We start from the raw sequence: 26210 nt of genomic DNA, 5'->3' as shown, positions 1-26210 counted from the left end.
CACACCCACACACCAAGCACACACTAGGGCCAAGTTAGAATCACCAATCCACCTAACCTGCATGTCTTTGGACTGTGGGAGGAAACCGGAGCGCCCGGAGGAAACCCACGCAGACACGGGGAGAACATGCAAACTCCACGCAGGGAGGACCCGGGGAAGCTACCACTGCGCCACCGTGCCACCCGTAAATAAATATATATATATATATATATATATATATATATATATATATGTTGCATAGTTTACTGTCAAATAATGCAAAGAGTACGCGACATGTGTACGCGTCAGAGACAAAGCCCCTTTACGCTGCTCCCCGAGAGGGGAGCAGTAGAGTGTGTACGCCTGATGAGCCCAAATGAGGGCGAAACACGTGTTGCGTACTCTTTGCATTATTTGACAGTAAACTATGCAACATTTCATGATCTGCTTCTCGCAACTGAAGAGGGCACCGTGGCGGATGTTTGCCAAATGGCAGACCAATCACAAGCATTACCTGGTAGGTAACCACCCACACAATTCAGGTTGGGACTCAGATTACGAATGCAATGAATATATATATATATACACACAACCAATCAGAGGTTGGACACACACAGATATTTTCATTTTTTATCAAGATACCATTAAGTAGATTTGCTAATATAGCCAACACATGTTTAATGTTGATTTTTTATTTATTATTTACATATGACAGCTAAGCCACATTTTCAGCAGCCATTCCTTCAGTGTCCTCTTGATAAACTCCCTTAGTATTTCCTTAATTAGTCGTGTTCTCTATGTATGGTAATATTAGAGATTTCATGAAAGGTGTCTATTGCTATCTTGAGAGAAGAGGGCAAACTGATCTATCCAGGATTTAAAAAGAAGGGGAGAGCTTAGATGCAAAACTGCATAAGAGGATAAGGACATCTAAGTGTGTAGTTTGACCTAACAGGTCATCAGATGCCTCCTTCATTAAATATGTGCCAAATACCAGTGTCACCTGTAACAAAGACAAGATGATTCCATGATGCTAACCATAATGCACTTCTTCAATGCAATATATGTGTTCTTTTGTCCATTTTGACCTTTTATTTTTATTTCCCAGTTTCACATATGGCTTTTTCTTTGAAACTCAGCCTCTAAGGCCAGCGCGAAAACAGAAGGCTAACGAGCTGCTTGCTAAACTTCGATTCGAACAGAGCGCGCTGCTACGTCCTTTAACAGCACAAGAAAGCGCCACACGGGCCAGTTATCAGATTTCCGCTCTAATTGCTAAAAGTGGAAGAGCCTTCGCTACTGGAGAGTTCGTCAAGGAATGTCTTGCAGTGGCTGCAGAAGCAGTTTGTCCTTCTCAGGTACGAATGTTCTCACAAATTAGCCTGTCCAGAAATACTGTCACCCGACGCATAGAGGACATGGCTCAAGACATCGGCGAGCAAATCAAGACAAAGGCAAGTGCGTTCTCTGCCTATTCAATAGCCTGCGATGAGAGCACCGACATATCCGATTCCGCACAGCTGTTGGTATTTTTCCGTGGAGTAAATGAAACTTTTGATGTGACACAAGAGCTGGCTGGCATTGAGACCCTTTCTGGTACTACTAAAGGACAAGATCTCTTTTTTGCTGTTGAGAGAGTGTTGGAAAAAAATGAATTAGAGTGGGAGAAGATGGCTGGCATTACAACTGACGGAGCGCCGGCAATGGTAGGGAGGAAATCTGGCCTTGCTACATTAGTGTCTCAGAAAGTCAACGAATGTGGAGGAAAAGTTGTTAAGTACCACTGCATTTTACATCAAGAACAACTATGTACTAAAGCTTGTGGATGTGATGCGTGACGTCGTCAAAATTGTTAACAACATACGCTCCAAGGCGCTTTCTCACCGACAGTTCAAGGCACTGATGGAAGAGATGGATGCGCAATATGGTGATGTGTTGGACTCTCACCTACAAAATATCTTGTCTTTGTAAGTCAGCTACAGCCCAATCTTGAAAAACTTCTGAAAAATAAGGAACAGTTTCATATCTCTCATTAGGTCATGGACATTGCAACCAAATGGTTTTATTATTGCTTACAGCTTGACTAGTGTGTCTGGCATTGAACTGTATTGTACATTGAACACTTGCAGATTGTTTGTTTTTATTGTAATAAGTTCATTAAAATGCAAAACTTTACAAATAAAATTGCATTAGTTAATCAGATTAAAGTTGTTTTATATTTATTTTAAATATTATAAAATAAATAAGGGGAAACCATAGCAACTTTAATATAATGCAGTTTGATATATGATGCAAAATTTACTTTTGGCCCACGGCACCTCAGTCAAGTTTGATTTTTGGCCCTTCATAGGAAAAAGTTTGGGCACCCCTGTCTTAGAGAGTCAAAGATGGGGGGCTGTCAAGAGGCCTGACCTGTTAAAGCCCGTTGCGGCACTTCTTGTGTGATTTTGGGCTATACAAAAATAAATTGTATTGTATTGTACTGTATTGTATAATAATAAAAATAATATACATAAACCGCAAAACCATTTCAGGGTGCTCCAAAAAAAAAAATGAAAAAGATTACTACAAATTTGAAAAAAAATCTAAGGTACAATATAAATACTTAAATTATTAAGGGTCCAGGGCAGATATCAAATACTGCAAGTTCCCAAATGCACAACAGTACAGACAAGTCCCTAAAATTTGTTTTAAAAGGCAGCCAATGTCACAGAAGCTCTAACAGATTGCTGAAGTTAGGACCACTAGGTAGAGGCACAGAGGGAGCAGACAGAGTCATGGCCAGGTACAGTCAAAAGAATCAGATAACTGGTTCATGAACTGAAGTCTTTTGGAAGAGTCTTCTTCCTTTCATATTGAAGAGAGTGAGAGAGAGTAGTGATCCCATCATTTATAGATGTGGCACAGTGGTAAAATGAGTCATTTAACTTTATTACATGACCAGCAGTGGGCATAACAACTAAACAATATGGTGATAAACTCCAAAAAACAGTACACAAAATAACGCAATCAGAATACAAGTATAATAACTCAAAAAGAGCAAAAAATAATTAGATGCACATAAAAGATACAAAAAAAGTACAAGAAATTTAAAATTCAGATTACAAAATAGACTCCCTCCTAAGGCATTGGTTTTGAACATACCCATCCAGCTTCCATGAATAATGCAAATTCAACTATTAAATTAATCAAGAAGCATGGACATTTGCAGGAGGCACCTTAAAAAGTGTTTCTCAGGCACATAGCCCTTCAAGTGAATAGAGTGATGAACTCTCAAACCAAACTTACAAGGATCAAGTATCTTTTGTATCTCATACTGTTTTTCAATATCAATTTTAATAGGTGCAGAGAAGGATGCTTGGGTCTGAACCAAATGGAGTGACCTGATTTCATGCACAAAACAAGGAACATCGGGTGAACTTTAAAGTGTCAGGGAAACCCAAACAACAGGAGACAGGACCAACATGCTTTATGTTGGTATTTATTATGGACAGTTTCTGGAATGGAACCTACAGGCAGATGTCTTGTGTAGTACCAATACCTTCTGTTCTACTTAATAGTCTGTTTCTACCTCTGTTGTTCTATAAGCTTGAATCCTATCAGAGGTTCCTACTATTAGCAGTTTCTCCTGTATTTGCTTCTATTGTAAGTATAAACAGAGTGGTATTCAGCCAAACCTCTGACCAAAGCATTAAATACCCCATCAAAAAATAAAGTTGGTTTTCTCCCATAAACACATTCAAAATGGGACATCCTATTGACAAGTAAAATAGTGCATTCCTAGAGAGCTCAGCTGATGGCAATAACTGAATACAATTTACTTTCAGATATCAGATATTTTCGGATTTTCAAATACAGTAGACCCCTCTATCCATGGGGGATACATTCCATTCCATGATTTATGGCAGCGCCAGGTATGGCATTGGCCACATCAGCTCCCTACAGCAATGTGTGATTTACATTAAATGTACTCTCTACTTCTACACAGTTAAATACAAGATTGGTCTACAATCGGTGTACTTTGATCAGATTTCGTGCATTGGAGTTATCGAATAACATACTCAGCAGTTTATCAGCCTAAGAACTCAAAACAGTCTGTAAACTGAGAATTTTACACCGGCAAGATGTCTATGTGGCTGCATACTTTTTGACCATCACTGCCCGAAGCAGGAAGCAACACAAGCGGTGTGAAAGACCACACAAATCCTGTACTCCAGTGGGTATCAACGCTAAACTAAAGGCCAACCCCAATAAACCTGTGCTTCCATCTATTCTGTTGTCTAATGTCCATTCGCTGGAAAATAAAATGGACTATTTGAGACTGGATTTAACTACCCAATGCATGGTGGGAAACTGTTGTGCCCTGATCTTCATCGAGACATGGCTAAATTCTTCTATTCCTGATAGCCCTGTTTATGTGGATGGACTAATAACATTTTGTGTAGACAGGAGCCACACTCTTAGCAGTAAGTCCCAGGGAGGAGGTATCTGTATTTACACTAACAACAGTTGGTGCATTAACTATCTTAAGCCACTGTTCAGAAAATATAAAGTTTCTGACACTAAAATGCAGACCTTTCAACTTGCCAAGAGAATTCACAGCTATTAGCATCTCAGCTTTATTCATTCCCCCATTGTGAATACAAATGACGCACTATCCACACTGTATCAGTTGGCCAGCACATTGCAGCATGATGGGTTCATATTGAAGATGGAGACTTTAACCAAGCCAACCTGAGAACAGTTTTACCACATTATTACCAACATGTGACTTTGTAACCACAGGAGAAAACACATTAGACCAGGTTTACACAAACATCAAACAGGAATTTAAGGCAGCCTACCTCTCCCACCTTGGAAATTCGGACCATCTCTCTGTAATATTTTTTCCAGCATACATGCCACTGCTAACTAGAACAAAGCCATCTGTGAAGCAGATAAGAATTTGGCCAGAGCGAGCAGTTTCAGCACTATAGGACTGTTTTGAATGCTCAGACTACATTGTGTTCAGAGAGGCTGTCAACTAACATATTAATCTGGGGGAGTATGCTGAGTCTGTGACGGGATTTAAATCCAAGTGTGTGGATGATATGACCATCATCAATCATATCACCATACATGCCAGGCAGAAACCCTGGCTTACTAGAGAGATGCGTGCACTTCTGAGAGCAGAAAATTCTGCCTTCGAGTCTAGGGACAAAAATGCTGTTAGATCTGCACAAGCCAACCTGAGTCGGGACATTAGAGCAGCAAAGAATGATTATGGACAGAAAATCCAGGGTCATTTCACTGATTCAAAAGACCCCAGGCGCTTGTGGCAAGGCATTCAGTTGATCACAGACTACAAGTCTCTTCCACCACTCTGTGATGACAATATTGATTGCACAATACAATTAACACTTACTTCAGGCAGTTTGAAGGAAAAACAAACACAACAATAATGGGAGATCCCCACAACAACAATGGAAGCCCCTCCTAGCCTGGACAATGAAGCACTCTGTCTTGACCCAGCTGATGTTCCAGAGGACACTACGCAGGGTTAACCCATGTATAGCTGTAGGTTCTGACAACATACCAGGGTGTATACTCAGGGAATGTGCTGACCAACTGATGCACCTCCTTACAAACATTTATAATACCTCCCTAAGGCAAGCTATCATATCTCTGTGCTTTAAGGCCACTACTATCATGCCAGTACCAAAGTCACCAGCATTAACGCTCAATGACTATCACCCTATAGCTCTCACCCGCACCATGATGAAGTGCTTTGAAAGATTGGTCAAGGAAGGAACCTCCAAACTCCCTGCAATGTTTGATTCACTTCAGTTTGCATACTACCTCAACCACTCCACCAATGATGCCATATCGACAACACTCCATCTGACCATGGCCCATCTGAAAAATAAGAACAGTTATGTGCAGCTGCTGTTTATTGACTTTAGCACCATTTTTAATACGGTTAACCTCTCAGCACTTGGTAAGAAAGTTTGACCCACTAGGCATCAACACCCTTTTATGCAACTGGATATTGGACTTCACAGACAGACCCCAGACAGTATGTGTTGGAAAAAACATCTCTGAGGCCATCACCATGAACACTGGGGTCCCCCAAGGCTGTGTTCTGAATCCTCTGTTGTTCACTTTGATGACTCATGACTGTTATGCCAGGCATGACTCGAATCAGATTTGCAGACGACACAATGGTGGTGGGCCTTATCAGCAATGATGATGATTTTGCTTACAGAGAGGAAGTGAAACAACTCATCTGGAAAGACAATGATCTGTCATGTCAACAAGACAAAGGAGATCATTGTTGACTTCAGGATAAAACACGTGATACATTCTCCACTTATAATCCATGGCAATGAAGTGGAGTCAGAAAGAAGCACTAAGTTCCTGGGGGTGCACATCACGGATGACCTGACATGGAGTACAAACACCACCTCCCTTGTGAAGAAAGCACAGCAGCACCTTCACTTGCTGTAAAGGATGAGGAAAGTAACCCCCACCCCATCCTCATAATATTTTACAGAAGCATTATAGAAAGCATCTTGACCAGCAACCGCAGTCTAGTATGGCAGCTGCACTGTGTTGAATCAGAACTCCCTCCAGAGAGTGGTAAAGACAGCAGAGGAAATCATCAGAACCACCCTCCCATCTATACAAGACCTGTACTTGTCACGCTGTCTTAGTAAAGCTACTAAGGTAGTCAGAGACCCCACGCACCCAGCCCATGATCTTTTCATGAAGTTTTGCCCTCTGGCAAACGCTACCACGGTGTACGGTGCAAGACTGGCAGACTCAGGAAAGGTTTCTTCCCACAGACCATCAGAATAATAAACTCCCACTAACAACAAACAACATGCTGACCTATTGGGACTGTTGAATTCCTGAACACACACAGAGACTGTTTGAACACATATATTCAGAATCTCATACCTCTTAAAACACTGTTATTTCTGTGCATTATGTATTTGTTTTTCATCACTTGAATACTTTACAACTATTCACCAATTTGTCTATTGTGTTATACATATATTCGGTCTGTTTATGCTGTCTATTATGTCTGTCTGATATTGTACTTGTCTCTTTGTTTGTGTTTCCACATTGAGCCTGGAGAAACATAATTTTGTTCAGCTGTGCCCTCGTTGTTGTATGGTTTGAATGACAATAAAGTAAATCCACTGTTGGGAAGGTTTTTTTTGTTCTTATACAATGTTTTCATGTTTACAATGTTTAAATTATTTTGATCACAAAAAAGAAAGCAAGATCCAAAATGAAAAGTAAATGGTCCTAATGTGAATTCTTCTTGGTAGCAACTTTTAGCTACCTCTAGCAGCTAAACTAGAACATGAGATGAAAATCAGAATCTAAAGAGCAAAGCAAAGGTCATAATATTAAAGTCTTCTTGGGAGCACCGTTTACCTAACTCTAATGCTAGAAGGAAAGTGACAGTGATTTCGTAGGGGTGTGATTTTTGATCCATTATGCCAATGTGTGTGATATTGAATCACCTTATTAAACAGGGACCCCATGATGAAAACACTGCCTGATGTTGAGATCATGTGCTTGGCAAAAGTGCTTTGTTGCCAATAGCAATATGGCTGCAGCCAAGGAAAAGAACATAAAGAGATTGTGATGTTAGCATGGCCAAACATCCAATTAGAATGCACAGAAATTAAATCACATTGAAACGAATAATGATGTTGTGATGTTTAAAAAAATATATACAGTATCTGGAGCAAAAAACTCAGTATAACTCAATATAATCCCAACAGCAGGATGATTTGAAATTATATACCAGTTTCTCAGTATCACAGATGACAGCATAGATGAAATAATTTGTTAAAAGTCCATAGGAAGGTAGACTGAAGCTCTTCTGAAGTAATGAAGGAAGCAATATGACTGAAAAGAAAATGTAATATAAATTCTGACCCTGTTTTTGGATTTTTTAATGAAAGAGTATAAAGAAAACAGGTGACCAGTAATAGTAACATGGGTAATTCAAGGCTTTTTTATCTGATAAGGAGTACCTATAGGAAACATCCAAACATTGAGTAGCTAGAGATAATGCAAATGCAGAGCAACAATCTTCTCAAGCACTACTGATATAAAATGAAGAATCTTCTTCTTCTTCTTTTGGCTGCTCCCATTAGGGGTTGACACAGCGGAACATCTTCTTCCATATCTTATATAAAATGAAGAATAGATATTACAATTATTAATCAATACTATATAATCCAGATTTGACTTTTTCAGAACTGGTTTTAAAGCAGTGAGTGTAAACTGGGCATTCACCAGAATTCAAAGACATTAATAGTATTAGAAATACTTGGGCAACAAAGAGGTTGGACTGAGACCCAAAGAACTTGTAAGAGAGTTTATCCTGGAAGCAGTGAGAAGCAGGTCACTCTGTGACCACTGAAATGCAATTTGTAAAAAAAAATATGAAGCAGACAACTTAAATGGAGTAAGAATAGAGATGGACAAAACGGGGACTCCAACCTTTACATTCTCTCTGATCATTTTAATCTGTTGGAAAATACTGAAGGATTACTGATGTCAGCTGATTAACTGATGTTAATTTTGGCAATAAACACGTACGGTTTTTGTTTATTTGGTTAGTTTTTATAAGCATAGGATAATGAAAAGACCTAAAGTAGTATTGCTTCTGCTTCTTAAAAGCCTGTTGATGAAAAGTTAGCCCTGTCATTCTCCACCTGTGACCCAATCTTTTGAGAGTTATAAGCTGTTCAGTGAAGCATGGAGAAGAATGATAGAAGGACACAGTATGTGTCATTTCAGGGGCAAACCTGTTAAGGTTGCTCAATAAGATATGATTATAAAGGTTCACATACTGTTCTTATGATAGTGCTTCATAGTGGTTGGACAGGGTAGTGGATAAGACAATTGCCTCAAAAGCTTTCACGGTTTTCATGTGTTTACATAAATATATTTAATAATAAGTATTGAATGCAAAAGATTGCATTTTGAATACATTTTGTATAAGGTGTGCAAAATCATATGAAGCGTCAAAGTGAAAAGACATAGCATTGAACTGGAGTGAAAAATATTAAAACATTACTCACACAAATTCTGTTCAGTAACAAATCAATAATGAATCTTTTTTTTGTTTGTAAAGCAGCATTTGCAGTATGGACTATTACAAAGTGCTTCATAAAGCAAACAAGGTATACAATATGCTATTAAATGTACTGTAGACTAAAATCAAAGTGACAAATGTGAGCAAAATAGATGTAGTGTATATGTTTAAAAAGTGCTGTCCTTACAATTAAGACCAGGAGAAACTTGGAATTATACCTAATAAATGTTAAAAGAAAGTTTCAAAGAGGTTTTCCAAACACTAGGGATTATATTTCTTAAAATAAGCATTAAATGTCCTCAATATTCATTCTATGGTAGTATGTAAGGAGGTAAAAATCAGTGATTTGTGACTGTGTTTTACCTACTACTAAAAGAATTTGCTGGTGTATATGGTACACAAACTGCTAAGTATCAGGTCAGAGCTAACACTGGAAAATTTAATGGATGTTGGAAGGTCCTTCAAAATGGTACAAGCGCATATTAAAAATGAAAGCACAAATAGCTAGCTAGTAATAAGGTAAACATAAGGCTAAGAAGCACAATATTCAGCTAATAATGCTAATGTAGACAGAGATAATAAATACAATTTACAGACTGCATTATGAAAATAAAGCTAATGGTAATCATGATACTGTTCCATAAAACATGAATAGTGTCAAAAGAGACATTTTGAAAGAATGGAAAGTTCCTGCCAAGATGGAGGAGTATACAAAGCAAGTGAAAATCATTACACACGATCAACGCAGTGTTATTGTCATGATCTGACATCTGACATTCAGTTTTAAAATTTCTTGTCTATTCTTTGGTCTCTTCATTTTCTTTTGACACTGTTTTTTGGAGACCATGAAATCCACTGGTCATATGAAGTTTGTGTTAGAACATTAAAAAATAATTGCGTTTTCCCACAATGCCATTTTATTTAACCCATGGGTTCTGGCATTTTTCTACTCCTGTTAACAATTCGAGATGGCCAGTTAATAGGTAGCATGTCACAAAAGTTTGTATGACACCCTCAGCGAGAGCATATTTAAGCTGGCTTTGCACTGGAGCACTTCACCCAAGTTTGTGGATTCCCCCCAAACACTTAGCGTTCTATCTTTTGCTGCATTTTGACTTTTTTGGTTACAAAATTCATTGACTACAATTTAAGAAGATGTGGCTGAGGTTATGTGTTAATTAAATGGTTTACAAATTCCCGGTACCATTTCTTGACTATGACTTTTGTTAATTGTTCTGAGCTTTGTTCATTTCATTTTTCTCTTCCTGGCTATGACTTTTGGCATATTATTTAAACTTTAAAACATTTCCTGATTCCATTCCATTCTAAACTGCTGCCACCCTGTGCAGTCAGTACAGTCATAGACAAACAATGCTTTTGTCATATGGCCAATTTTTCCAAATATCAAGGCAGTCAAATACAGAAACGTGGTGAAGTTCAAATCAGACACTGCCATATTTGCCATTTGGATACAAATGCCTCTATAAATTACAGCCAATCACAACATAATAGTGCTCAAAAATTAAGGAAATAAAAACACACTAGAACAAAAAACAGATAAAAAACAACCAAGCAATGAGTAAATGCCCTTCTGAAGTTGTCTAATGTTTTGGAAAGATTGATAAAGCTGACTGTTTTTCAGACATTTTGCACTTTGTTTCAATGAAAAAAAAAACATTTATGATTTCACTCACTCCCAGATATTTGTTGTGGTATAGCAGCTAATTTTAAGTACAGTATTCCTATTCCACTTTACAAGCCTGGGCATAATGATAATGACAGTTACAGCTCTGAAGAACTCTACAAAACAGCATGCAAATAACGTCTAACTGCCATGAAAAACTTTGCAGATATTTTCACAGGAATCAGAATCTTTACTCTCTTTACAGCCACCTTGACCCTAATTAAAAAGTCTCGTCTTCCACACACATTGAATATATTATGACCTAGAATGTATTTATTTAGGGAGTGGGAGTAGACTTTCGTTTTGAAGGAGCAACAAATATGATTAGGTGTAATAAATGTACAGTATGTGTTATAATGAGGTCATACATTACATCAGAAGAGGGTGAATTTACCTTTCAAACTGTCACTGGTTTATGCGTAGCACCTTGAAAAAAGTGGTAAACACTACAGTGCAAAACAAATTGAACTAATGTGCTCACATTGTTGCAGATACTAATCTTTCAATTTTCAGCACTTGCTTTTTTTGGTCAGATCACTGGGGAGAGCAGAATAAAAATAAACAGAGTATGCTAAGGAGACAGCATACCAAAACATGAGAGTCTCAGAATGAACACTGTCAATATCAGAATGTAATAAATAACAGGCTGTGAAGAAGAAAAGAGTTTTGATGAGATACATCAGTAAAAAGTCTGAAAGTGTAAAGTTGCTGTTTATCAAGACTACTGTAATGTGGGATATCTCTGTTTCATGTTCCAGTTGACATGCTAAAACTATGAAGAGATATAGTGGAATTAATGAAAAAGTGACAAGGATGTACAGAAATAAACCAGCATTTTCTTGGTTTATGGTTGAACGACAACAATACATTTCAATAAATAACTTAAAAGTGCCTCCTGCAATAAAGAATACAATACAGTTTATTCATAATATAAGGATAATATAAGATCATTATGCACAAACACAGGATAAAGCATACATAGCATGATCTGCAGGATGGTGATCAGTGGATACATACTGCCACTGTTTTGGGTTGGTGGATTTCAAATCCTTATAACCCTATTGTTGGCATAGACACAGAATTGCCTGGTTTCATTGTAGATGAAGTCTATCTCTACTTTACTATTAGAACAGCACTCAGTTTTTCAACTCCACAGCCAAGACTGTAGTACAAAGTTCCATTCTAGGTATAGTATTGGTATTATGCCAAAGAGACATAAATCATTTGTAACTAGTGCAGAATGCAGCTGCTAGAATCCTAACTAGGAAAAGAAAATCCGAGCACATTTCTCCAGTTTTGATGTCACTACACTGGTTACCTGTGTCATTCAGAATTGACTTTAAAATACTGCTTATTGTTTACAAAGCCATAAATAATCTCACTCCATCTTATATATCGGAATGTCTAACACCTTAAATTCCAAATCGTAACCTTAGATCCTCAAATGAGTGTCTGCTTAGAATTCCAAGAGCTAAACTTAAAAGAAGTGGTGAGGCGGCCTTCTGCTGTTATGCACCTAAAATCTGGAATAGCCTGCCAATAGGAATTCACCAGGCTAATACAGTGGAACACTTTAAAAAACTGCTAAAAACACATTACTTTAACATGGCTTTCTCATAACTTCATTTTAGTTTAATCCTGATGCTCTGTATATTCAATTAAGTATCATAACTATTCATGGTGGCTCTAAAATCCATACTAACCCCTACTCTCTGTTCTGGTTTTTTTCCCGGTTTTCTGTGGTGGCGACCTGCCCCACCACCACCTAATCAAAGCACCATGATGTTCCCACATTGATGGATTAAAAGCCAGAAGTCTACATGACCATCATCATCAAGTCCTTCCATGAGAACCCTAAATACAAAGAGGACTGTTCATTTATGTTAGGTAGAATGCCCAGAGGGGGCTGGGCGGTCTCATGGTCTGGAACCCCTGCAGATTTTTTTTTTTTTTTCTCCAGCCGTCTGGAGTTTTTTTGTTTTTTCTGTCCTCCCTGGCCATCGGACCTTACTCTTATTCTATGTTAATTAGTGTTGTCTTATTTTAATTCTTACTTTGTCTTTTTTTCTCTTTTCTTCATCATGTAAAGCACTTTGAGCTACATTATTTGTATGAAAATGTGCTATATAAATAAATGTTGTTGTTGTTGTTGTAGTGTGCTTAGGATGTGGTGCTAGTTTTGTTTTGTTCATGACAAACCCAATGTAACATTCCCCATTAGTGTCTACAGTCTTAAGCTAGGCAACAGCAGCTATTGGTTTGACAGAGTCATCAATAAGTATATAAAGATTTTGGTTTTGTACTTCTGCAGAAGGTTGAGCATTCAGTATGGAAATTACAGACATTAAGGATGGAAAAAGCTGTTTAAGGGTTTGTCCACTCTTACCCACACATTCTTTTACTTAAGGGGCAGAAAGAGGTGGTCTCTGAGTAAACCCTTATACTGAGTAGTGAGAGGAGCTGCAAAACCTAATGGCTCATACAAACTATTTATAGCAAACAGGACATCTTGGGGAGTGAAAGCTTTTCCTTCTCTTCTTACTTCAAAGGTAAATGTATCAGATTTGAAGTCCCAAAAAAAGCCCAAAGCCGTGCTGCATAGATAAAGAATCCATTTCTAAATCTAAGTCTCTGAGATCATTGGAGTGTTCTTAGTAATGGAATGCCTCAATAACATTTTTACTTGTGAAAGCTATTTCATGAAGTTTCAGGTTTGAACAAGCAAGCATTTTCTGGGTTCTCTCAAGGTGAGTGATTGCAGGCATACATGAAGGCAAGGATTTCAAAAAAAAAAAAAAAAAAAGAAACATAATGTCAGCAGTGAAAGCAGTAGAGTCTTTGTGAAAATGGAGGAGTACTCCTAAGAATCGTTTTATTGAGATCTGGACATTATTTAGGGAGGTACCCTCAGACTTACCCTAATTTTGCCAGGTTTGTTGTGGTGGTTCCCTTCAAATATTGGTACGTACCAGCATTCTTCAAAGTCTGTAAGGAGTCTTAAATATTTTCTTTATGAAAGAAAATAAGTTGTCTCTTATTTCTCGTTTTTTTTGGAGTTTGCATCTGAGGGCAGCCTGGGTAGGCTCTAAAGGGAAGAGGTGCGACCCAACTTTTCAAGTTAACTTATTTCGAGCCCCTCATATTTCTAAAAGCAATCTTTGGACATCACCACTTTGTTGTGTCACACATGTGCAATTAGGAGGAAGCTGAATGGACCAAGCAGTGGTAATAATCTGCCAGGCCAGGGGGTGGTGGGGTGCGCTAAACCTTCTTCTGTTGTCTCTGCAGGCCAAATACGGGAAAACCTACCTGATTTAACAACAACGGCACTTCTGGTTCCGGCACCAAGAAAGACGTCACTTCCAGTTCCGGCCTCAGATGACATCACTTCCAGTATCACCCTTTAAAACTGCCATCTTTTCCGCCACTAAGTCAGTTCAGTCTAGAACTCAACCCATGCACATCAGTGCTTATTTCAAAACCCTTTTTGCAACCAGGGACGATATATGGGTGGCTGCCCCAAACCTTTCCAGTGTGTTGAGACTCATTCTTTTACAGCTGTCAGCTTTTGTTTCTTTGAAATACAGTGCATTCTAGGTGATCTTTCTTTTATAAAGAAATTATTGTGACATGGCTGAAAAAATTGAGGAACATCCTCTCACTAGTGTATTTGTAAGCATCCTGTTAAAACTAGAATCATCACAGCTAATGCCAATTGCCATTTTGTTTTTAAATCTTAAATTATATTCTCAGTGTGCACATCGTGCTCCTGTCCATCTTTGTCTTTTCCTAATTTTCTGCGCTGCAGTGTAATTCTGAAATTCTATTAAAAAAAATGTGTGAAATTTTTCTGTGTTTTTTTCCATGAAAGACCCCCTTTTACCACCGCAGACAACACCGTTGAATGCTGGTACCCAGGTGTGAATCCCTGTCTCTCTCCCCTGACCATGTTTGCATATTCTTTAAACACTGAAAAATGTAATCTTACCACCTTTATCAAGGTTATTTTATTTTGATACCAAAATGCAAATTGCTGTCTCACTGTCCTTCTAACACTATACAGATATCACAGAAAAATCACTCATATTTTTTAGTGTAAAAAGTATATAAACTCACCTGAAATTGCATTGCAATGCTTAATAGAACATGGAATAAAAAGTAAAAGCATCAGTCTAACAAGGGGAAACAAGAACACGTAAGATTGTACATTTTGGACAGAGTGAGCTGCAAGTGAAGCAGCCTCCTTTTAGTGCATTCTTAGTGAATGGTGGCTTTCTTTGTGAACACAGAAGAACCAATGCAAAGTGGCACTTGGCTACGAATGAAGCACCTTTGAGAAAACAAATATGACTTGAGTACATATTAAAAATGTTGTTGGATGTTGTGAGAATATCCCGAAAAAACAAGTCTAAAACAATGAAAAAGGTTTGGGGACCGTCCCCGTATATTGCCCTAAGACAATATATATGAAAAAAACAGATCAAAAGACTTTAAATTTGCAAAGCACAATTGACAGTTTACTTTCAGAAATGGATCGTTTTTATACAAGAAGGATTATGGGAAAAGGAAGTTGTTGGCAGGAAGGGACGTTAGAAACAGGAACCGGAAATAACATCATCTTAGTGAGTCGGAAGTGATGTGATCTAGAAGAGCCGGAAGTGATGTCATTGAGGATGGCCGGAAGTGATGTAGTGGCGGCCATTTTGATGCCCGGAAGCGGGGGCACTTATTTTTCTTCTGGTTTTCTGTGGAAATAAGAGATCCAGGTAAGTACCATGTGACACCCATATCTCACGATAGTTCACTCACCTTTAGGCTCTTTGACTGCCTCCTAATCGCACGTGTGTGACAATGTATTGAATCACATGTATATAATCATACGCATATTGAATCACACACTCACATGGTTTCAGCTCTGCACACTTTACATGCAGCTTGATCTGTCTACAACGTGCCACCTAGAATGTAATGTTTTCACTCAACCTTGGAATACAACATACGCACCCAGAATTAAAGTGCATGAAGTGTCTGAAAGCAGTACATGGCCAGCACCAATTTGATGAGTGAAAAGAAGCTGACGGAGAGAGACACATGTAAAGAGCACAGAAAACAGCATCTTCCATTATCTATGTAGATATGTGAAATGTACATTCTATTCCAATTAAGCGAACACTTAGTGAATTTTACCATTAACACTAACATACCAGGATTGGCTTTTACATTTCCTGCCCCTAATTTTCTATGCATGGAGCATAGACAATCATTGTAATTTACTTCAGCATTAGCCACAACATATTCATAAACTTTAAATACTGATACAGTTTAACAATATCTTTCAATATCGCCCTGGATGACGATGTTCTGAGAACCTGGTTGTGGTGCCAACAATAATGCTCTTCTCCCAGGGCCTTCAAACAACAGCTGATAACGTGCTCCAGTGATCCTCTTCCTTGGCATTGTTGACAAGCTGTTGATTCAATTTTTCCTCAGTGAAAGAGATTTCCCTAGTCTTGGAAGGGCATCATGCAACTGCTGTATCAGGAACATCAGGCTCTGGGACTCAACTTGCCACAGCTCACCCCAGGAGATGTTAGGGTCCTGTACCCTGTTTTGTTTGGTCCAGACTCCTTGCTGACAAATATCTACACCTTTACTGGCACACAGCTCCTCAACTCCAGCCCTTAATTCTTGGTGGAGCCTCCTGCTTTGTTTTAGCAGTTCTTTGACTGCTTTCATTTTCCTGTTTTCACACATCAAAATCTTGGGAATTTAATATACACAGCAGGTTATTGAATTCAATTATAGGTTCACAGGGTGCAACAGCCTAACCAAACATCATTGAGAATAAAGAACCAATGTGTGGTTTGGAATCACATTCACTATATGAAGTTATATAAAGTGACATACTACAAAATAATAATTAATTACATGTATATAGTCAACATGCTTTACATAGATAGTGGGGAACCACTTCAACCCCCACCAATGTATAGAATCCACTTGGATCCACTTAGCTATTTAGTGGTAAAAGGGTGAGAGAAATAATTAGCCTGCAAGACACAGGGGATGAATAGGGGACCAGAATAACTAGGCCGTGGTGGGCAATTTAGGCAGGACATTTGGAAAGACCATTTCAATAGATGCCTCGGGATCTTACATGACATCGATTACACTGGGATCTCAGTTGATCTGGAGTCTTGGTATCCATATATAGATTACATGTCAGATGCCCACTGATGGCCTCACCAACACCTCTTCTAGCAGCAACCCAAAATTTTTTCTAAATGACCTGCACATCTTTGGGATGAAGGAGGAAAAACAAAAAAGCCTAAAGAAAAACCTGAACAGAGATAGAGAAGTAATGCAAATTCTGCACAGAGTACTAGTTTAAATTAACTGATATTTATTTAGGTGCCTTAATTAGCACTTTTAATTGAAATGCTCCTAATTGCAATAGGGAATATAATGTTTAATTAAACGATAACTTTAATATGTCACAATTACAGTATTACCAGTTATTTGAGTCCTTTCATTTTCAAAATCAGCTTGTATAGTCCAGACTGGTCAGAATGAAAAGCGGCACCCACTGCAGTCATAATGGACCAAGCGGAGTGTTCTAACATTTTCCTTGAATTAAAATGTTCATCTTTCAATTAATTCTAAAAGGCTTTAAAGGGCTTGCTGATGTGAAACAGTTCCATACAAACATGCTGCCACTGTCACAGATGCAGAATCTGTATCAGCTTATTAAATGCCACTTTGCGATGGAGGAAAGAACTTATATATTAACTTTAATTCAGGCAGTGTCCTTTTCAAGTCATTCAAAATCCATGTAGATTGTGTACTTGCTTTTGACTGGCAGTTTGATCCCTGTATTGACAGAAAAAGACATATGAATAGCATCCTTCTTCCAAATGATTACCAAAGCACTTCAACTACTTTATAACATCCATCCATCCATTTTACAACCCGCTGAATCCGAACACAGGGTCACAGGGGTCTGCTGGAGCCAATCCCAGCCAACATAGGGCACAAGGCAGGAACCAATCCCGGGCAGGGTGCCAACCCACCGCAGGACACACACAAGCACACACTAGGGCCAATTTAGAATCGACAATCCACCTAACCAGCATGTCTTTGGACTGTGGGAGGAAACCGGAGCGCCCGGAGGAAACCCACGCAGACACGGGGAGAACATGCAAACTCCATGCAGGGAGGACCCAGGAAGCGAACCCAGGTCCCCAGGTCTCCCAACTGCAAGGCAGCAGCGCTACCCACTGCGCCACCATGCCACCCAACTTTATAACATTCTTGCATTAAATTTGTACACGCACATTACAACTTGGTTTGCAAGCATCTGCTTTGTGGGTAGTTTGTCATATCTTAGTAGTGTTGTATAAAGTACTAAACAATCATATTCAAATAAAAGCAGAGTTACCTTTCTGTAAAGTGACTCAAGTAAAAGTAATTTACTCATGAACAAACTTTTCAAGTAGAACTTTAAAAGTATCTGATATTGATTGCAGTTTAGGTGTCAAAAGTGCACGTGAATGTAGGATTTCTCCTTGTTTTGCATAGAGTTAAAAAAGTTCTTAAAACTTTAAATAACTCAGGCTACCTTCTTTTTGCATGTGAGTCACATTATAATCACTTAAGTGTGAACCAAGTAGCTGCAACCTGAAGCAGTGACATTCAGCATGAGCAGACATCTTAGAGATTATATCCTAATTAACTGGGGTGGGTGCTAACAAAGAGGTGTGCAGGCGTCAGTATTTTTCAAGTCCAAGTTATTTCTTCACAATCATGCTATATATTAATTTGTCAAATGAAATTGCATTTTTAAGTAAATAATATTTGATAAATTTTAAAAAATAACTAGCCAGCGCAGATATTTTATAATGAAGCTTATGGGTACTGGGGTCCTACAGTAAAAAAAAGCCTAAAAACCTAAAAACTTACCAAATAAATCCATCTTTCAAACCAAAGATGTTACTGTGTATTGTAAAACACCTTTGTTGGCTAGTTATTTTTAAAAATGTATAAAATATGCTTCAGTTTGGAATGCAGTTTCATGTGGCAAATTAATATATACCATGATTGTGAAGAAGGGGCGGCACGGTAGCGCTGCTGCCTCACAGGAAGGAGACCGGGTCCTCCCTGCGTGGAGTTTGCATGTTCTCCCCGTGTCTGCGCGGGTTTCCTCCCACAGTCCAAAGACATGCAAGTTAGGTGCATTGGCGATCCTAAATTTTCCCTAGTGTGTGCTTGGTGTGGGGGTGTGTGTGTGTGCCCTGCGGTGGGCTGGCGCCCTGCCCGGGGTTTGTTTCCTGCCTTGCGCCCTGTGTTGGCTGGGATTGGCTCTAGCAGACCCCCGTGACCCTGTAGTTAAGATATAGTGGGTTGCATAATGGATGGATGGATGGATTGTGAAGAAATAACTTCAACTTCCATCCATCCATTTTCCAACCCGCTGAATCCGAACACAGGGTCACGGGGGTCTGCTGGAGCCAATCCCAGCCAACACAGAGCACAAGGCAGAAACCAATCCAGGGCAGGGTGCCAAACCATCGGAGGACACATACAAACACACCCACACACCAAGCACACACTAGGGACAATTTAGAATCGCCAATCCACCTAAACTGCAGGGAGGATAACTTCAACTTGAAAAATACTAATCCTTCAAGGAGGAGTTAATCCATTCCTAAAACCTCTTTTGACAGACTCTGAATGCAGCATTTGCTGAGGAACATTTATAGTCTAAAACTGAGCAGAAAAAGACAGCTACAGTGGCAGTCGCACCCCATGCTTTTATAGTACAATCGTATATGCATTGCAATATGCTAATGCAGAATCGTTTCATGCATGTGAAAGAGATGGGAGTAGATTCATTCCTGGTAGCATGGATCGTGGACTATCTTACAAACAGACCTCAGTATGTGCGTCTCGAGAACTGCAGGTCTCACATTGTGGTCAGCAACACAGGAGCGCTGCAGGGGACTGTACTTTCTCCAGTCCTGTTCAGCCTATATACATCGGACTTCCAATACAACTCGGAGTCCTGCCACGTGCAAAAGTTCGCTGACGATACTGCTATCGTGGGCTGCATCAGGAGTGGGCAGGAGGAGGAGTACAGGAACCTAATCAAGGACTTTGTTAAATGGTGCGACTCAAACCACCTACAACTGAACACCAGCAAAACCAAGGAGCTGGTGGTGGATTTTAGGAGGCCCAGGCCCCTCATGGACCCCGTGATCATCAGAGGTGACTATGTACAGAGGGTACAGACCTACAAATACCTGGGAGTGCAGCTGGATGATAAATTGAACAGGACTGCCAATACTGATACTCTGTGTAAGAAAGGACAGAGCTGGCTATACTTCCTTAGAAGGCTGGCATCCTTCAACATCTGCAATAAGATGCTGCAGATGTTCTACCAGACGGTTGTGGTGAGCGCCCTCTTCTATGCGGTGGTGTGCTGGGGAGGCAGCATAAAGAAGAGAGATGCCTCACGCCTGGACAAACTGGTGAGGAAGGCAGGCTCCATTGTAGGCATGGAACTGGGAGCTGGACAGTTTGACATCTGTGGCAGAGCGACGGGCGCTGACAAGGATCCTGTCAATCATGGAGAATCCATTGCATCCACTAAACAGTATCATCTCCAGACAGAGGAGCAGCTTCAGTGACAGACTGCTGTCACTGTCCTGCTCCACTGACAGACTGAGGAGATCATTCCTCCCCCACACTTTGCGACTCTTCAATTCCACCGGGGGGGGGGGGGGGTAAACATTAACATTATACAAAGATATTGTCTGTCTCTATACCTGCATTGATATCACTCTTTAATTTAATATTGCTCTTTATCAGTATGCTGCTGCTGGAGTATGTGAATTTCCCCTTGGGATTAATAAAGTATCTATCTATCTATCTATCTATCTATCTATCTATCTATCTATCTATCTGTCTGTCTGTCTGTCTATCTATGTGCACTGACCTTCTCCTGGAATGTGTCCGTGTGTTGTTGTCTAGCAAATGTGCAGTTGACATACAAAGGCGCACACAATCCCACCATGACAGAAAAATCTAGAATCACATGACAGCAGACATGCAAGTCTTCACAACAGATAACTAAATTTACCTCACGGGGACCTTCACAGACCCTTATGGCTATCTAGACATGCAAAGTATAAATGGGCCTGGAATGGCCCAGATTCATCACAGAAAATTACCAGGTAAAAAGTACTATAAACCAAGTGCAGTACCTACCAGCCCACCACACTGTTACATTTTCAATTCTTGTTCAGAGCTATTCTGGGTTACAAGTGCTGGGTCCTATCCTGGCGGTCCTGAGCACAAAGCAGAAAGCCACAGTACTGGGAATGCCAACTCATCACCAAACACACACAAATACAGCCATACATGTATTTGTTCAGAGGGAGAAAACAGCACAAACTTGAAGAATGCATATCATCTCTGTATAGAAGACACCTCACTCTGAAAAAATTAAACCTTCCGTGCTCAACATATTACAAAATACTATTGCAGTATATAAGTGGACACAAGAAAAAAAGAAAGTAGCTGTCTCTTTGAAGTTTGACAAGAAGAAGCTTAAGATCTAAGCTAAAATAGTAGGCCGTGGTTGCGTGTCAAATGAAATCAGATAATATCCTGGAATTGAGATGAAAAATTTTGCAGAATTATAAGGTGGGTTGGTTGTTTAAGAATAAGAATAAGCTTCACAGTTGGGCACATAATGGCCTTAAGCAAGAACCACAGATCTACATTACCACATGTCGGCATTATTAAGTTTTATCAGCTTTTCATTTATACTTTATCAGTTTGGGTTAAATAGTGCCGGCCGTAAAAAAAATTAAAAAAATGAAGAACATCTTTATTTGCATCCAAAATTTCTGTATCAGAAATGTGATAATTTCTAGATTGAGTCAAGTTTTCTTTTTAAACTTTAAGAATAAAAGAAGCTTAATGAAAATATAACGCAACCAAGAAAAAAATAAAATTCTACAGTTCCCTGATGTTCATACATATTAATGAGTTTATTAGGAAGATGTTACTCCCACAGGCTTGAAGAGTGATCAAAACTGACACCTTGGGAGACCTTTCTTTTCAACACCTAACAGCTCTCTTCCCGATTTTAGTAATTACTTCCCTTCCCATGCTGAGTGGTTTGAAATATTTGTATTTCTGTGTTTACTATGTAACAGACTGTGAAGAGCATGTTAGTAATGACATCTAAAAGGTTGTAGGCAACAGCATCTGTGAGATTCTCAACCAGCTGGGTCATGATATTGTACAATCACTACTAGGAGAATGCATTGTGCCAGAAAAACTGCATTCCGCTTTTGTTATATCAAGTATATATACATGCTTCTATTTTATATTTGGGGAAAGTATGCATGTGTTCTTTTAATTGAAATTTTTATAACTCTGACAATGCCGGTCCGCTCCACGCTCCCTTCTTCTTTCGTGAGCCCTGAACCCGACACTGTCGTTAATGTCACCGAGATGAGCCGACAAATGAGGACAGTTTTCAAATGAAGTCAGGGGATAGTGCAAAAATGCCAAGTGCTTTTATTAAAAACAAAACAATCAAAGCAGTGTCCAAACAAAAAGTGCAGTGCATCATAGGTTCAATAAATCCATAAAAACAAGTGTTCAGTGGGGATAAAAACCAGAAATAAATAAATCCGATAAAATCAGAGGTTAAAAATGCAGTCTCACTCTTCCTGGTGTTAGCCCACCTCCGTCTCTCATTCTCCCCGGCTCACCCATAACTCCCGCAGCCGGCTGAGACTCAACAGCCATGAGCTCCTTTCGGCCGACCTCCATCTTAGCTTCCATAAGGACATCACTGCCAGACTGTCTGAGGTTGGCTCTCCTCCCTTCATCCTTCACGCTCACACAGTCACTCCTCAGATCCCTCGGGAGGACACCTGCCTTGCTCACCCCACTCCAATAGAACATTCAGTGAGGTGAACTAGCCCCTAGAGTGCTACAAACAAACGCCTCCTTCACGGGGCCCAGCTCGTGCTGTCTCCTCCTTACAGGTGGCCAGATCATACCTTCCAAAAACCGCCATTCATGTCCTTTAACCTCCTGCTTTCTTCTTTTCCTCGATCCATCTATCCATCCCCTCTTTCCTGGTGTCAACCCGTATATATACATACCCCCATGCCTCCGTGGGCGCAGTGCTTTAATCACACGTCGCAGGAAGCCAATGAAGCAATTGAGAACGATTGCACCCACACGTGCAGGTGTGACTCGCTCCAACTACCTCATTAAACTCCCCGCGGTCGTGCAATCGCGCCCACGGAGAATGACACGGCTATACAGATTTAAAACCTGGCCCTTTTTTTTTTTGAAGCCGCAGACCCGCTATGCCACAGCCACTATCTCCATCCATTCATTCATTGTCTAAATTCACCTTTCCAGGTTAGGAATGTGGAGCACTAGAGCTAGCATACTGTAGAGCAACCTCAACAATTAAGACAAATGTATAGGTTTGGACAATGGACTTGCCGAGGAACCCTGACAAGGCATCAAAGTAGGTTCTAAGTATCTCTGACAACAACAATATCTAAGATGCCATTCTGTCCCCACTATGTAAAGCACTTTGACTAGTGAGAAAAAGGCTATGTAAAAGTAAATAATTATTATTATCTGTTATCTATCCATTTTCTTAATCTGCTTAATCCAATTTTCAGGCCTAAAGGTAATAATCAACCATATATGGGGCAATAGCCCAGCACAGGGAAAATTTACTCATGCAGATAACGTCTTCCTTATAGGGTTTATTACACTCTGATGAACTTAACATGTATGTCTTATGGATAAAAATGGAAATTCCAAAAAAACCCCATACAGAATGAGTAATCTCTACATACACATAGGATGGGGTGGAATTTATTCTGAGCCTTCTGGAGCCAGAGGTAACACTAATCACTGTGCCCTTGTGCCCTTGAACCATTATGTCATGTTGCTTAAATAATTTTTGATATTCATTTCAACCAACCATGTACTAATGAATTCAAATCATATCTGTCTTTCAGATAGTTATAATATTACTTCTTGTTTTTTATACCCTTCAATGGCAGTCATTACATGAATATAAAATCAACAAACAAGACAACAATTTTAAAAATAAGGCTTTTAGATTGTGTGTTGTATAGGACTTTATAAGGCATTTATGATGTATATTGTATTGCACTTTCATGTAATCACACATACTGTATCTGTTTGAGTATGTGTTTGTGATGTCTGCTCTCATGGGAAAGAAAAGTAAGCGTATGCCTCTGGGCTTACAGATCATAATACAAAGCAACACTTGGCAGTATCACACCTGAAGTAAAAATCTGTAATTTTATTTTACATAAACCTTTACACAGTGAGCATCAACATAAAACTCTAACCCAGATCAAATGATCACTAAATGTGTGTTGATCAGTTACATTCTGCCTGCCTGTCCTCCAATTTCAAAGTTACACCAGTCCATACACTTGATATGGTTCACTTTATTGAGATCAAAATCTTCTCAGCTCTTCTGAATTAAATTTTCCTAAAGATTGACATACATTTACAGTCACCAAGTAAAAATGTGAGCCTAATTACCAGAAAACTGCAAAAGTGACTTAATTTTGTTTCTGTTTTTTAAAGTCGTTTTCATAAATTATCTTATGCTTAATAAAAATATTCCTAACTCATCTGTTACGTTGGAAACCTTCCAAGCTCTCTGAACAGGTTAGAATTTGCCATTGGCAGAAAGAAATTCAATTTCTCTTAAAAAAAATGTTCCATAAATATCAACTGATGCAAATCATTATTTTTTATTACAAATGCCATGATAAATAATTATTTAAGATGACCTGTTAGGGATAGTGTTAGTGTGGAATAAGAGGACCAGCAGGATGTGGATTTCATTATTGGGGTCCATCTTACAGTGGATGATACAAGGTTTATTTCTGGCTTGATTCAACAGCTCCTCATAGTACACTGGGAGAAAGTCATTTTGTAACCCAACTAATCCAGACCAGGGTTGTAGTGCAGCTCAGCTCCACATTCCCAGTTGCTCTAGGGAGCCTCTTGAACCTGCCACCCCATCTGTAACATAACCAAGAGATGAGACAATGGATGAGGACACAACACACAAACATTGCAAAGGGTATGTGTAATGTGAATAATGCTTTATTAAAATCAATCCAATGTGTCCAAAACAGCTCAGTGTTCCATCAGTCAATAAACAGATCAATAATCCTTAAAATGGTGCAAAAGTGGAGGTTAAAAACAGTTCCAATAAATACCAATTAAAATCAGAGTTTAAAAGCCAGAGATGATCCACCAAACCTTGAACCCCAAATACTACCCTTTTAAACCTGGCGCCACCTCCCCTTATTCTGCTCAGACTACACAGGCTCACATCGCCATTCCCCAGCCATTGGCAATCCTGGGGCACTACGCTGAGCTTCACACGTCTCTCGCCGCCAGTCCCTTGGCGCCTGTTGGAGACACCGCATGTTGGGTCACTCCTACTCCCTGGCAATCACTCAGTAGGAGCGCCCGTTCTTCAGCTTCAGGCTCCTGCAGCCCTGAAGCTCACTCCTGACAACCTGCTTCTCGCTCCTTGCAGCACAGGCACTCTCTCTCTCTGTCTCTTCCATTTAACCTCCATCTCTCCTTCGTCTGTCTTTCACTTAATGAGCAGTCTACTTATTTCTTCCTCCTTTTGCATTTTGTTTTTGTGCTGGCTCTCCCTTATATGGCTCCATGGGTGCAGCGCCTCAATCACACACCGCAGAAGGCCAATGAAGCAATTGAGACAGACTGCACCCTCATATGCAGGTACGTCTCATCCCAGTTACCTCACCAAACTTGCATAGCTATGCGAGCACACACACCAACAGAGATCGAGCTGGTCATTCAATTATTTATTTATTTATTTGAAAATGGGCTTCTAATAGTTAAGCTGTGTGAGCACAAGGGAGGAACAAACTCTGGATAGGGTGTCAATCCATTGTTGGGTGAACACACATACACACACATGCACACTCACACATGCACCAAACACAAACTAGGACCAATTTAAGATCACCAATTCACCTAACTTGCATGTCTTTGGACTGTGGGAGGAAACTGGAGCACCCGGAGGAAACCCATGCAGACATGCAAACTCCATACAAATAGGACCCTGGATGTGAACTCTGGCCTTGTTACTGTAAGGCAGCAGAGCTACCAATGTAAGTGACATTTTTAAATCAATCATTGATTATTTAACATTTCAATTATTTTATAACACCCTTTGCCACAGCCTGTGGAATTAATATACTGGTGAAAGATGTTTTGGGATCAACAAATTTCTCCTTTTCTCTTGTTTTCATTCACATAAATACATCCAATCTCAGAAGACAGGTTTATGGCAAACCTGCATTTGAA

This window comes from Erpetoichthys calabaricus, chromosome 6 (assembly GCF_900747795.2).
Source record: "Erpetoichthys calabaricus chromosome 6, fErpCal1.3, whole genome shotgun sequence".
NCBI lineage: Eukaryota > Metazoa > Chordata > Cladistia > Polypteriformes > Polypteridae > Erpetoichthys > Erpetoichthys calabaricus.
The sequence above is the reverse complement of the archived record's forward strand: the minus strand, read 5'-3'. Positions refer to the sequence as shown.